At 37.0% G+C, this 15,427-nt stretch overlaps 1 pseudogene across 1 annotated transcript; it reads left to right on the top strand.

Annotated features, from left to right (window-relative positions):
- The first annotated feature begins 14,115 nt into the window (after nucleotides 1–14,115).
- Nucleotides 14,116–14,616, top strand: LOC111549742 (annotated as a pseudogene). The gene has a single exon (XR_002733820.1). The product of XR_002733820.1 is annotated as a GTPase KRas pseudogene (transcript).
- The last annotated feature ends 811 nt before the right edge of the window (nucleotides 14,617–15,427 follow it).

Raw genomic sequence — 15,427 nt, 5'->3', positions numbered from 1 at the left:
GTTCTTGCAAACTCATAGAGAGTCTTCAAGAATTGTAATGGTTTTAGACAAGATCTGGTAGTCCACCTTCATGGTTTTGGACAAGATCTGGTAGAATTCTAAAGATTACCAGGCAGAAACTCCTGTTCTCTTCCCTTACTTTCTCCCAGACGTACAGAGTTTCCCTCTCTGTTTTTAGCCACCTAAGGTTGGGGGTGGATTCACACAAGCTCCCCTAGGGCCACCACCACTATGACTGCACTAGGTTAGACCTGGAGCCAGCACAGCTCTAGGTCTTGCCCAAGGCCTACTGTAACCACTCCCTGAATACTGCTTATGTTTCCTCAAGGCCCTGCTGCTCTACAATCAGCAAGTTGCAAAGCCAGCTAGGCCTGTCTTCTCCCCTTCAGGATAGTGAGTTTCCCCACGCCAGGTGTAGGTCCAGAGTACCTTCCAGGAATCAGGGGCTAGAAATAAAAACCTTAGAAGTCTAGCTGGTATTCTATTGTTTTGCAGCAGATCTGGAACTCACACCACAAGATGTAATCCTTCCCACTCCTTTCTCTCCTTTCCAAAGGCAGAGGAGACTCGCCCCATAGCCACCACCACTCCAAGCCACAAGGAATACTTCCAGACTACCTTCAATGTTTCTTTAAGGCCCAAGGTCTCTTAAATCAGCTTGTCATGAATGCTGCCTGGCCTTGGACTCGTCCTTCAGGGCAGTGGATTCCCTTCTGGCCCAGCGCAGGTCCAGAAGTGCTATCCATGAGTCAAGTCCTGGAATTGGGGACCCAAGAGACTGCATGGTGCTTTGCCCCACTGTGGCTGCTCTGGTGCAAGACAGAATCCCCTTTACTTTTCTCAAGCAGAAGTTTTACCCCATGGACACCATAGCTGGTAATGTGCTGAGTCTCACCTGAGGTCAGCATGTCTCAGAGGCTCACCCAAGGCACTTGATGTAGTACCTGAGTATTGCTTCTGTTTGTTCAGGACCCAAGGACTCTTCAGTTAGCACGTGATGAATCCTGCCAGGATTGTGTTGTTTCCTTCAAAGTAGCAGATTCCCTTCTGTCCCAGGGTGTGTCTAGATAAGTCATCTGGGGGGACTGGATCTGGAATGGGGTCTGGAATGGGGAGCCTCACAACTCTGATCAGTGACCTATCCTGCTATGGCTGAGCTGGTGTCCTAGATGCAAGTCCTCCTCACTCTTTCCTCTCCTCACCTCAAGTGGAGGAAGAGGTCACTTCTGGAGCCCTGAGCTATGCAGCCTGGGGTTAAGGGAGGGGTGATGCCAGCACTCCTTTGGGTGCCCCGGTTGGTGTTTCAGTATGTCATATGCCAGCCCAGTCCACTGTCCCTGGACCTAGTTTAGCACTAGGACTTACTTAAGAGATGCAGTCCTTATGGCCTTCACTGCCCTTCAAGTTTACTTGGAGACACAGAGTGCTGTAGCCCTCAGTGGTGAGGTTTGCAATCACTCAACTTTGGACTGCTGGATCAGTGATTCCCATCTAACTAGGGCTGGTTGAAATACTCCATCCATGGCTAGGCTTCAGCTGTGTTTGATCCAGTTTTCTTTTGTGCTCTAACAGGACAGCAGTGAGTTAAATGCCTCACCGTTGCTGTGTTCTCCCTCTTCTAGTGCCCAGAGACTCTGCACCAGCCTGTGCTTCAGGGGATGGGGGAGGGATGATGTCAGTGATTCAAGACTGTTATCTCTATCTCTTCCGTGCCTCTTTCAGCAATATGAAGTGCAAACCAGGTGCTATGAGTACTCACCTGATTTTTGGTTCTTATGAAGGTGTTTTCTCTGTGTAGATAGTTGTTAACTTGGTGTCCTTGCAGGGGATGGGGTGGGGGACAATCAGTGAAGCTTTCTGTTCCACCATCTTGCTCCCATATGGTAAATTTTTTAGAAAGGAGGTCCCTTACATATTTTCTGAATTGTCTCAGGACCTAATTTTATTTATAACATCACTCAATAGATGTTCTATGCAAGAAATAATAAATATTTTGGGGGTAATAAAATTGCTTTGGGTGAGCATTGCTTGAGTGATTGACTGCAGGCTTTTGCCTGCCACAACATGGAATTTCAAAGAGTTCAAAAAATAAACAAATCTCCCTTGATATTATCTCCCTTGGAGCTTCCTAGCAAGTAGAAGAGGCCACATAGTTATGGTTGAACATTCGTGTTTCTACTTTGGAGTCAGAAGCCAAGAGAATAAATGAATGTTATGATGAAGTTAAGATTTTCTAGCCCTTTCGTAAGAACTGTTATTACTGATATAAAGGTAGTGATGAAGCAATAAGCCAAACACAGAGACATATGAACCACAGTTATAAGAAAAGAAAGATGAAAAGAAAGATGAAAGAGAAATGTGTTCCGAGAATTAGTACTCTCTACAGGGATAAATCTGGCTTTTATTTGAAAAGTTTTTTTTTTTTTTTTTCTTTTCTGGTATTAAAGCTAGACCAGACTATAAAATATCATGTAGAACAGCAACATTGATAATGCTGATGAAATATGCAGGTGCTTATATTAGTTAGCATTTTTTCTCTATCTCCTTTTTAGATTTTATTTTATTTTTTAGCTAACCAAACACAATTATTAGAACCAATATTGTTTAAAATGAATGTATTACTACATACTCGAAACATTTCTTTAGAAAAAATAAACTACATGCATATTATGGAATAGAATTTTTCTTTTTATTATTATTATTATTATTATTATACTTTAAGTTCTAGGGTACATGTGCATAACGTGCAGGTTTGTTACATATGTATACTTGTGCCATTTTTCTACAGCATTTTAATATAGAATCTTGGAGGAAACTGAATGAGGATTATTTAGATGATTTTGTGTTTCTTAAAATTCAGATACTTTAAAAATTGTATGTACTTTTTATTTCTGCTATTATTTGATGGTTTTTGTTAGAGAAATATCATTGCAAACTAGGAATAACAAAAAATGATAAAAATACAAAACAAACTGAGTTAAGGTAAACATTTTAGAGTACCTGAAAAAGTCAAATCCAAGAATTACTAACATTAAAATCCGGCGGGGCGCGGTGGCTCACAACTGTAATCCCAGCACTTTGGGAGGTTGAGGTGGGCGGATCACGAGGTCAGGAGATCGAGACCATCCTGGCTAACACGGTGAAACCCCGTCTCTACTAAAAATACAAAACTTTAGCCAGGCCTGGTGGCGGGCGCCTGTAGTCCCAGCTACTCGGGAGGCTGAGGCAAGAGAATGGCATGAACCCGGGAGGCGGAGCTTGCAATGAGCCGAGATCATGCCACTGCACTCCAGCCTGGGCAATAGAGCAAGATTCTGTCTCAAAAAAAAAAAAAAAAAAAAAAAAAAAATCCACCAGGAGTTTTTACATAATGGCAATGCAATGATTACATCTTAATTGTTTGAAAAAACTGTCTGACTCCATGACTTTCAAATATAGATTTTTTTGGAGTAAAATAATCAAGTAAGGCTTCTAGAAGAAGAAAAGAAGGGGCTTATTACTGATGGGACTATAAATCATATCTCTATAGAATTAAATCAAATTTTTCATTTTTTGATGAGGAAAATTCTATTACTTGATGAATAAAATTATCCTTTGAGTTGTATCATTTTTCCTTCAACAAACAATTCTGCATTGTAACTTATTACTTTAACTGGATATATTAGTCATTAGTACTTTCCTCATTTTTCTTTCTCTAGTCTACAAGGCAGAATAATGCTTCCCCACACTCTGGAAGTTAGGCATGGCTATAAGGCTGGGACTAGAGTGGAGGGAAAAAGATCTTCATTTCTGGTGCAAAATTTAAGGTAGTGCCAAAACACAGTAATCAAAAAAAATGTTCAATGCAATATTTTAAAGAATAAAAATTAATGCAAAAAGTTCCAGTATGATCAAAATATCGAAATGTTAGTAATGGTATGATGAATAATAATGATTTCTCTTTTTGTCTTAGGCTGCAATGTGGCAGGGTTGGCTCTGTACTGATTCATGATTAAGTGGTATCTAATCATAATAATATGAATGTAAAACTGTGCTCCTGGGAGGTTCCATTTATTGGACATACACATGCAACAAAAATTATTAAAATAATAGAATCACACTATCAATCACTATCAATCAAATATATTAAACAACTTTTTTTTTTTTTTTTTGAGACGGGGTCTTGTTCTGTCACCCAGGCTAGAGTGCAGTGGCCTGATCTCAGCTCACTGCAACCTCTGCCTCTTGCATTCATGTTAATGAGATTCTCTTGCCTCAGTCTCCCAAGTAGCTGAGATTACAGGCATCCACCACCACGCCTGGCTAATTTTTGTATCTTTAGTAGAGACAGAGTTTCGCTATGTTGGCCAGGCTGGTCTCAAACTCCTGAGGTCAAGTGATCCGCTTGTCTTGGCCTCCCAAAGTGCTGGGATTACAGGCGTGAACCACCATGTCTGGCCATCAAACATCTAATTCCATTGAATAGTAATTCAATGGGTTGACAATTTAATGGATCACTACATTACTGCTAAATCTTTATTTAATTATTTGCAAATAGAGAGTTTTATAAAGAAAATAAAAGCAGGAAATTCTTCTCACAGATCTCATCAGAAAGTTATTTAATCAGACTTTGTTGATTTATTTAGTGAATTAGGAATTAAGCATCTTATGTTTAATTGAAAGTTTTCTAAATATATAATGGGAGTGCAAGAAAAGTCCTTGTCTTTAAAAGACTTACAATCTTACTGAAAAAACTGATACCCTCAACATCCTATCCCCAAAAGATTCAGTCATAACAATTTAAGTCAGTTGTTTGGGACTTAAAGTGCATTTTCCTCAGGAAACACAATTAGAAAAATAGTTGGTTTCTGAAGCTGTATTGTAAATCCTACTAAACCAAAACAGTCTACTGGGGAAATTATTAGTGTAACTCACATTTAATTCTTCTCTCTCTCTCTCCTGAGCACATAGGAAGACTAGATATCTTATCTCTCTTGTAACAGTGTGAGACCATGTGACAAGTTTAGATCAATGGAATGTGAGAGAAGTGATGGATGAACAGTAGTGGGACCTCATGTACAGTACACTTACCATTGGCATTACTGGAAGAAAGGGATCTCTCTGATAAGAAATGGATTGGGCACCAAAAGACCTAAAAGCACTGTAGAAAAGTCTTCTTGGTCAAAATCACCAATAACAGCTCTTAGAGCTTGGGTGATAAGATGGTGCCCACATAGAGGCAGACTGGAACTCAGGAAGCAAGTAACTCAGACAAGTTGCCTACAAAGTTATATGTACTTTGAATACTGATATAACAACTGTTTCAAGACTGATTTTTAAAATATGGCAAAACCAACAACTCTAAGGGGCAAATTTGTTGAGAATCATCAGAAATATGTGCTGTGAAAGTCTTCATATGTTTATATGTTTTCTAATTACCAAGTTTATCTTTTTTAAAAAGTTAGCAGCTAAAATTTTTAAAGTTTCTAATCTATTTTACTGTCCTATATTAAATCAGAGGGAGAGCATATGCTAATGTTTAGGCCACAGTGTTAAAAGGAAAACAGTATGTGCCTGTCTGTGGTAAGAATTTTGTTGCCTCTGGTAACCGAAGCAAGGGAAAGCACAACTCAGAGATCTTTGGGGATACCATTAGAAGACTCTCCTTTGAGAGAAAAACCTTGAAGGCTCTGTATTCTATTTACTAGAGTGAGCGTATTTCCTGGTTGGACAACGCTGAATTAAGGAGAAAGCTGAGTCAGAGCAGATTCTAATATTTTAACCCTAAATGGCAAGAAAAATAACACCTTTGACAGAAACAGAAGATTGGAGAACATTAGGTGGAAGCTGAAGAATTCTGGTTTGGATTTATTGAGTCGGAAATGATGGCGGAATAGCTTATTAAGTACTGATTATGTGCCAGGTTTGCTTGTGCTCTGTGTCCAGATTTTCTTAGCAAATTCTGGGTTAAAAGATAGAAATCATGTTTAAATAATTATCATATTTAATAACATGTGCAATGTTCCATGGTGGCAGAGAGGAGAAAATAGATAACTTTGAGGGTTTCATATGCTTCGCTGAGAATAGAATATTTTGAGTTTTATCTAAAATGATGAGCATGAACTTGCCAGATAAATTAGTAAAGAAGAGGTAAAGGCAAAGATAATCAGAGAGAGGAAACAGGTAGGCTCTAACTGTATAAAACAACATAACATATTTGGCTCACTAAAAATATTTTTTTTATGGGGTGAGAAGAAGAAAGGGCATAATAAAAGGTGACTTCAGTGAACATGGCTTGCAACATCATAAAGAATAGGCCATGAAATAAAGTTTAGATTTTATTTTGTAAGAATTGTGAAGCCATTACAAGTTTGTTTATTTGTTTTTGTTTTAGACATGGTTTTGCTCTGTTGCCCAGGCTGGAGTGCTGTGGCTTGATCACAGTTCACTGCAGCCTTGACTTCCCAGGCTCAAGCAATCCTCCCACCTCAGGCTCCTAAGTAGCTGGGACTATACCAAGCCTGGCTGGTTTTTGTTTGTTTGTTTGTTTTGTTTTCTTTTGTAGAAATAAGGTTTCATCACGTTGCTCATGCTGGTCTTGAACTCATGGGCTCGAGTGATTCTCCTGCTTCAGCCTCCCAAAATGCTGGGATTATGTAATTATTTATGTAAGTATCAGCCCCTGTGCTCTGCCCCACCATTGCAAGTTTTTAAGAAGAGGAGTGACTGATCAAATTCATGGTTTAGAAAGATCAATCTGACAAAGCAGTATGACAAATGGATTGCATAAGGACAATATAAGGTGTATAGAGAAGATTTATGAGGTCTTTAAGATATTTCAGGTGAAAAATGATGAGAACCTAAAAAGTATCAGTGTGTATAAAAAGGGGAGCATGAACACCAAACTTACACTTGCAATATAAAGCCAATCTATTTTGATGATATCATAGATGTAGTGTTCACTAATTGGGGATGGTTTAGGCTGGATTGAGATGGGAATGGAATGATGCAGTTATTGAGGCAAAGGAAAATATATAAGATGACAGTCAGTTTTCTAACTTGGCAGTCATTTTTTTTCACTAGTCATTATGGGGTCAAGTGGAGTGCCTACTGATCTGTAAGATGTGCTAATTGTTACCATCGACTATAGTTAACTTGAATTCCATGTGTCTCGTGTGCCCCTACTCAACAATTACAAGAGTTTCTTGGAGTCTTGGAGCTTCAGAATTGGTAGGGAACAGGTTAGTTCTGTTGTAATTAATAAAAGTACCAAAAAGCCCAAGAGATCTGAACAAGAAGGTCTCTGTTTGAAAGAACACAAGGGTTTGCCTTTAGTCCATACTTCCAGAAACAAGTACATTGGTACTAATCTAGTATTGCTGTGGAGAAATTAGGGTCTATCTTTGTTCCACTTTGTTTCAAAACATGCACCTGAGAGGGACACAGCTCTTCCTGCAGTGTGTGGTTGCCAAGGGACTACGGCCTGTCTAGTTTATCCTAGTTATTTCCCTTTCTCTTGCATTTTCTTTGCATTATTCAGAATTAAAGTAATGATCTCATCTTACTTTTCCAAAAACAAAAAGAGAATATATTAGATCAATACAAATTCAGTAAAATAGTAGTAAAAAATAGTAATAAAATACTCATGTATTATGACAATAAAATTCTATTGCTTTTCTTATTTAATAGGTTACTGGGCTTGTTCTTCTTAGACACTTCTTTGAAAAAATAAAGAATAAAGAATATGAAATATTTTGTTCACATGACATCCTAGTTTTATTTTTATTAACATGGTTTTAAATAGGGTATCTATAGATGTGTTAATGCCAATGGAATACTTTAAATCTGATGACCCAGAATAAAATTTCTGCAAAATTTGCTTTATCTGTCCAATAATAAGAGATCAAAAGCCCTGAGACTCATGAACACTCTGACCTGGGAAAACCTACAGGCTACTTTCCCACAGGTATAGGGGCTTCTTATCAGGCTCCACAGATACTATAGGCTGGGTCTGCAACCAAAAAGTCCATTCAAAGTTTTGGGAAATAATAGAGAACAGTAGCTGGTAAGAGATCATAGAAGTAATATAAGGAGGTGAAAGGTAAAAATGATCACAGTAATACAAGGAAGTAAAAAGTAAAATATGATATCACAAATGAGGAAGAGAGATACCAAGAAGACAGGGAAGTTGATTATAGTTTCAGCCTGAAAAAAGTGAAGAGGGTCAGAATTCACACACCCTCTTAATAAATTTCAAACAGCCATTCTCCCACTATATTCACGCTAATTTTGGTACAAAACCAGTTTTCATAATTATGACAGGCTTTTTGTTTAGTGAGGCCAAACTGTAACGTGTGCCAGTAAAGAATGCTGGGGCAGATATTCATGGAGTGGATAGTATTCCTGTACAAATTCAATAAATTGTGCATGCTACTTAGAGTAAAATAGTATGTTTAGTTTAAGTTTGACATATTGAGGCTTTTTTGGCTTTAATAGCAATATTATTACATTATTTATTAGGCATTTAATGGTGCCATTTCACATAATTCTCATTCTGCTCTCCTCTACCCTTCTGCTTTTTTTTCCTCCTTCTCCCTCACCTTCTTCTGTTACTCATACCTCCTAAAAGTCATCTGAAGACAAATTAGACTTGGAATATTCACTATAATGCTTTGGGAAGGTTGCCACAGACATCCCCTCACCAGATATTTCAACAAGTTGATTGTATCACATACCATTTAGCCACAGTTTTGAAAATTTGTTCATTTATTTTTGGATGCATAATAAATGTACATAGTTTTGGGGTAGACATATTGAACTTTAGGTGTCTATAAAATATTGGTGGGAATATGGGACAGAGAGTGATAGAAAGTTCTGAGGCTTAAGACAAAGAGACTAAGAGGAGCACAGGGTAAGAATGTTGCTGTTCAAATCAAGGAAGAAATGCATTTTAAGGATAATTGAGTACTTAACAGCTTGAATACCAAAATGAAGTCCTTATTTCAACACCAGCCCATTGGCTGGTGGGCTTTGCCACCACTACCCAACTCAGATCTTCTCTGCTCATTTTACTTTAAGAGCTGACTCTCACATCTGTATTTTCAGGCACTTTTTATGCATGGCACTATAAGTATATATCTAAAGATAATAACTATTTACACCATTCCCAAATATTGCCGTTACTTGAATTCACTAATCGTATGCTCTTCTAACATCAGTCAGTATATACTATTAACGATGGTTGTAGGCATGAGGAAAGTTTAACATTCCGTTAGGTCTCTATGATCCATTTAATTTATTTGCAGAGCCAGTATTTATATTCTGATTATAATTCCAAGAATTGGCCTTTTCTTGATGGGGTAGAGATTATACCCATTATTCAAACATTTGTCCTCTTAGTGAAGACAGAAGAGCTCTATCTGTGATGTACTATATATTTTTGATAGCAGTTACCTTTATCTTAATCTTACCTGACCAATCTGCATTTGGCACAATGAAAATGTTCTACTTCTTGCATCTCCCATGCAAATTTATTCTCTATTTCAGCCATAAAATATCTTAGTTCTTCAATCTTTAATTGTACTCCTTCCTTTATTACTACTTTCCTATACTCTTTCTCCCAGACGATATGAAACAAACATAAGGCACAGTAGCACTAATGACTACCACTGTAAACTAGAAAAATCAGCTAGTCTACATTTTCACTATCAAAATCACATCAAATTCAATGTGCCCAACAGTGAATCTATGATATGCACTTTTCCAGCCAGGTCTGACCTGGTCTTGGTCATGAAACTGAAGTCTGAATGAGTTACAACATAAGTTTCTGTGTATATCAGATAAAGCTTACGTGTTTATATACCTATTACTCATTAATTTATGAAAGTTATTTATTAATTTCCAGCATTTACCATATCATTAGGTGGCACCAGGATCCATGGAGTTACATCTAAGAGAACTAAACATTTTTAAAGTATCTCTTATCCACAAAACTCATAACCATCCCATAACCAAGACCTGTTATTTTTCTCCTAATCATCTCTTTAATCTACCCATTTTAATTTTTTAAATTTTCACTGCCATTAAAGTTCAAAAAACAGCCAAGTCTTACCTGGACCATTGTAGTAGCTGTTTAACTTGTTTTCTCTCATTCATGCTGCCTTCCCCCAATCCATTGTACATACTACAATCAGAGAGATCTTTAAAAAGACAAATATGATAATGTCGTCTTCATTGAAACTCTTCAGAAACCTCTCATTGCTTCTAGGATTAAAAAAAAATTGACTTGGCATACAAGACCCTAATTCCCCAACCTCAACCTCATCTTGCAATATTCTTTTTTTTTTTTTTTTTTTTTTTTTTTTTTTAAGACGGCGTCTTGCTCTGTCACCCAGACTGGAGTGCAGTGGTGCGATCTCGGCTCACTGGAACTTCCACCTCCCAGGTTCAAGCAGTGCTCCTGCCTCCGCCTCTTGAGTAGCTGGGATTACAGATGCCCTCCACCATGCCCAGCTATTTTTAGTAGAGACAGGGTTTCACCATGTTTGTCAGGCTGGTTTCAGTCTCCTGACTTCATGATCTGCCCACCTCTGCCTCCCAAAGTGCTGGGATTACAGGTATGAGGAACCACGTTTGGCATCATTTTGCAATATTCTATCCCTTTTCTCTGCATTCTAGGCATACCAGCTCTCTTTAAGTTTCCTGAACTTGTCACATGACTTTTGTACATATTGTCTACAAATGCATATTTGTACATATGCACACATATATTGTCCATATGTATAAAATGTTAAACCCATAGTTCCACCTCCTCTCATTCCTCTCTGTGAGTGCCGTGGACTGCAACTGCTTCTAATTCGCTATCTTGGCCTCTCCTCAACTAAGATACTTTTTATGGGTTTATCAACACATAACCCCATTGTAAGTCAAGAATATCTATAGTATACTCAAGAATTTACTGTTTATATCTTCCTTTTGTTCATATAAAAAGATACAAAATCCAAAACTGATTACTGATTTTTAGCACATGATCCATAATGCTATCTTATAAAAAGGAGTAAAAATGTAACTCATTTGAACTAAATTTGTTCAATAATAGCTCAACCCTAATACATCTTAATTTATTATAATCTAGGAACCCATAATTTATATACACTGAGGTAATTGCTACTGTTTCTCTATCCAAATCAATGAACAGTCCTCAACTGTTAGGCCCATGTCCTGGAAACTAATCAACTAGAGTTCCATGTTAATCTGTTTCTTTCTATGCTTTATTTGAATATCTGGTACGTATAAAGAGGACATGGTTATAAATTTTCCCATTTGAGACATCAATAACTAGAACTGTTTTTTTCTTTTATCTTACAGTCAAGCTTTGATTACTATTTTCCAAGTTCTTAACAACTCTTTGTTAACAAATAAAAAGAATCCAGTAAAATGCCTGAGACATTGGAGGCACTCAATAAATGTTATTTACCCAACTGACCTTACACACGATTTTAATTTACCTTACTATTTTCTCAAATTTGCCCATTATTATTCTTATCTTATTAAAAACATAAAAAACCATAAGTGCCTTTATTTTCTTTTAAAATTCTAAAATGCTTATTTTTTCTTTGAAGCAATCTACAGAGAAAAATAACTTGACAATTTGAATAACTCTGACAAAGATCTGAAGTCCTACCTTTAGGAGCCAAACAACAGTGGCAGAAAGAGACATGAAGTAAACAATGACAAAAATACTACAATAAAAATATGTTCTATGACCAGAAAGATGAATAAAGTTTTCTTATTTAGGAGAGTTAAGCAGAGTGGTATTTATATTATTTATAGGAAGACATGGGGGGTAAAAAGAGATACTAGGAATATGCAGAAAGAACGTGACATATTCCAGAATATTTAAGCACCCAACCCAGATGGAGTTCAGAATGAATGGCAGGGGTAAGTGGGATGAGGATGGGTAGGCAGGCACATGCTAGATAAGGGAAGTCTGTGTATTTGACTTTAAGGAGCAGAAAAACATTGAAGGATTTAAAGGATACAAGCAATGTCAGGAGATTTGGCTTTTTGAAACCTCACTGTAGTTGCAGCAGCATGGTGCTTTTATTTAATAAGTCCTCTCCAAAGAGAAAATGAGGGCAGTTTAAGAACTGTGTAATTTACAGTAAGTTATATGACAGCTATCACTAAAACAGTGTTATCGATTTAGTGCTTTTTACAATGGAGGAAGAGAGCAAGTCTTGGATTAGTGCACCAAAGAAAACTAACCTTTTCCCCCATAAATGCAAAGATTGCATAGAGAACAATTATGTCAGACTAATACAATTTATTTCTATGATGTCATCTATCTGGGCTTCAGTAAGGAAGGATCCAGTTCCTGATGGAAATCAAAATAACAAGCTAGACTGATACAATCTAGAACACTCCACCACTGAGAGAAAGAACATGAAATTAGAGGAAGGGCTGATTACTTCTGTTTGGAAACAGAGGGTAGCGGGTGGGTGATCTGCCTATAGCTACTGCTGTTTAGTATCTTTATTCATCAATGTTTGAGTGCTTACCTATTAATTTTTCATATGATAAAAAGTTTGTCAAAATTGATTACTCGAAAAAGCAAACATCTTTACATTTTAATGCATATTATATGGATGAAAGTACAGTGTAAACAAATGAAAAGCAATATATGAAGAAGAAAACAAACTCTAAGTAAAGAAAAATTGTATCAGAAAAGTTTAATGTGTTCCTGGGGCCATGGAGATCCTCATGTATATAAATGCATTCATGAATAAGTTATGCTGGTAGTTTAACATGCATGTATTTTGCTGCAATGTGCAAATGAAAGTATGTAAGAATTTAAATGATTCCCCTTAAAGAAGCATTTCATCCTACTCAGGTAAACAAATTTATTTTGACATCATATTTCAATTATAATATTGTCATAACCCTTAGACTTATTAAATTAATCCTCATAATAACCCTATAATACAGGTACTACTGTATCTCATTTTAAAGATGAGGAAGCTGTTGGCCGGGCATGGTGGCTCATGCCTGTAATCCCAGCACTTTGGAACGCCAAGGTGGGTGGATCATTTGAGATCAGGAGTTTGAGACCAGCCTGGCCAACATGGTGAAACCCTGCCTCTACTAAAAATACAAAAATTAGCCGGATGTGGTAGGGAACTCCTGTAATCCCAGCTACTTGGCAGGCTGAGGCAGGAGAATTACTTGAACCCGGGAGGCGAATGTTGCCATGAGCTGAGACCGCGCCACTGCACTCCTACCTGGGCGACAGAGTGAGACTCAATCTCAAAAAAAAAAAAAAAAAAAAAAGATGAGGAAACTAAGTATCATAGTCATTAGTAAACTGTGGAGTAATTTCAAGATCTAGAGAAAAATTTTTAGCAGATAAGGATTTAAAGCAACCTAAACTTATTAGAAATAGGTCCTGGACATTATTTATTGCCACATTTGAATACTCACTAGGAGAATACAATAGCATTAGACATATCAGGAATTTTACAAAGCATGATCAAAATTTGATTTGATGTAATGCACAGTAACATGTCAAACATATCCGAAATATTGTTTATAACAGTGACCTAGTAAGGATGATTTTGACCCAAGTTACTGTTTGAAGAGAAAACTGGAGGAGACTATTTCTAGCAGAATATTCTTTATCCTGTGGAGGGGACTTTCATATGCCAACAACCTGACAGATGATGAAGAATGCCTCATGACAAAACTGACCTCAAACTTTCAATAAGATTCACAATGTTATTCTTATTTGCAGATGATTTTTAGCTACTACACTGCAATTTAGAAAACAATGACTCCAGGGAGAAGCATGGTCTACTATTTAGTGCATTGTGTAACATTAAGATCTACTGAAATTTGCTGGTTCTTTGAAATAAAATGAATCTTTAGTGCTTGGCAATATCCTGCACCATAAATTCCTAAGGAACGGAATGAGCTTTGACTGTCTTACCTTGAGAATAAGTAAATTCACGTAAAATATATAAGATAAATACTGGCTTAGATGAAGCTCCACCAGTACTCCTGGCCCCCGCCTTTTGAACTGGGAGCTAGCGTGGCGCAGGCACTGAAGACAGCGGCAGGGCCAGAGCCTCAGCGGCTCCCATGACTGAATATAAACTTGTGGTAGTTGGAGCTGGTGGCGTAAGCAAGAGTGCCTTGACGATACAGCTAATTCAGAATCATTTTGTGGACGAATATGATGCAACAATAGATGAGTCCTACAGGAAGCAAGTAGTAATTGATGGAGAAACCTGTCTCTTGGATATTCTCAACACAGCAGGTCAAGAAGAGTATAATGCAATCCTCGAGGGACCAGTACATGAAGATATGCACAATTATAGAGAAGAAATAAAAAGATTTAAGGACTCTGAAGATGTGCCTATGGTCCTAGAAGGAAATAAAATGTGATTTGCCTTCTAGAATAGTAGACACAAAACAGGCTCAGGACATAGCAAGGAGTTAGGGGATTCCTTTTATTGAAACATCAGCAAAGACAAGACAGGGTGTTAATGATGCCTTTTATACATTAGTTTGAGAAATAAAGAAAAGATGAGCAAAGATGGTCAGAAGAAGAAAAAGAAGTCAAAGTGTGTAATTATATAAATACAATTTGTACTCTTTTCTTAAGACATACTTAAGTAAAAGTGATTTTTATACATTACACTAAATTATTAGCATTGTTTTAGCATTACCTAATTGTTTTCCTGCTCCATGCAAACTGTTAGCTTTTACCTTAAATGGTTATTTTAAAATGACAGCGCAACCTTTTTTTTTTCTCTAAATGCCAGTATTACCAGAGTTTTGGTTTTCAAACTAGCAATTCCTGCGAAAAAGAAACTGAATACCTATGATTTCTGTCTTGGGTTTTTTGGTGCATGCAGTCGATTACTTCTTATTTTTCTTACCAATTGTGAACATCGGTGAGAAACAAATTAATGAAGCTTTTGAATCATCTCTATTCTGTGTTTTATCTAGTCACATAAATGAATTAATTACTAATTATAATTTCAGTTGAGGCTTTATAATTGGTTTTCCTGAAACGTTGAGGGAACACAAATTTATGGGATTCCTGATGATTCTTCTTCTAGGCATCATGTCCTGTAGTTTGTCAACCCTGGTGAATGTAAAGTTACACTGTTCACAAAAGTTTTGTCCCCCTTTCCACTGCTATTAGTCATGGTCACTATCCCAAAAATATTATATTTTTTCTATAAAAAAATGAAAAAAATTTACAAGGCAATGGAAACTATTATAAGGCCATTTCCTTTACACATTAGATAAATTACTATAAAGACTCCTAATAGCTTTTCCTGTTAAGGCAGACCCAGTATGAAACTGGAATTATAGCAACCATTTTGGGGCTATATTTACATGGCACTAAATTTTTATAATAATTGAAAGAATTTTAACAGGT

The sequence above is a fragment of the Piliocolobus tephrosceles genome, chromosome 5 (assembly GCF_002776525.5).
Source record: "Piliocolobus tephrosceles isolate RC106 chromosome 5, ASM277652v3, whole genome shotgun sequence".
In the NCBI taxonomy this organism is placed as follows: domain Eukaryota; kingdom Metazoa; phylum Chordata; class Mammalia; order Primates; family Cercopithecidae; genus Piliocolobus; species Piliocolobus tephrosceles.
This window is presented reverse-complemented; position numbering and strand designations above follow the sequence as displayed.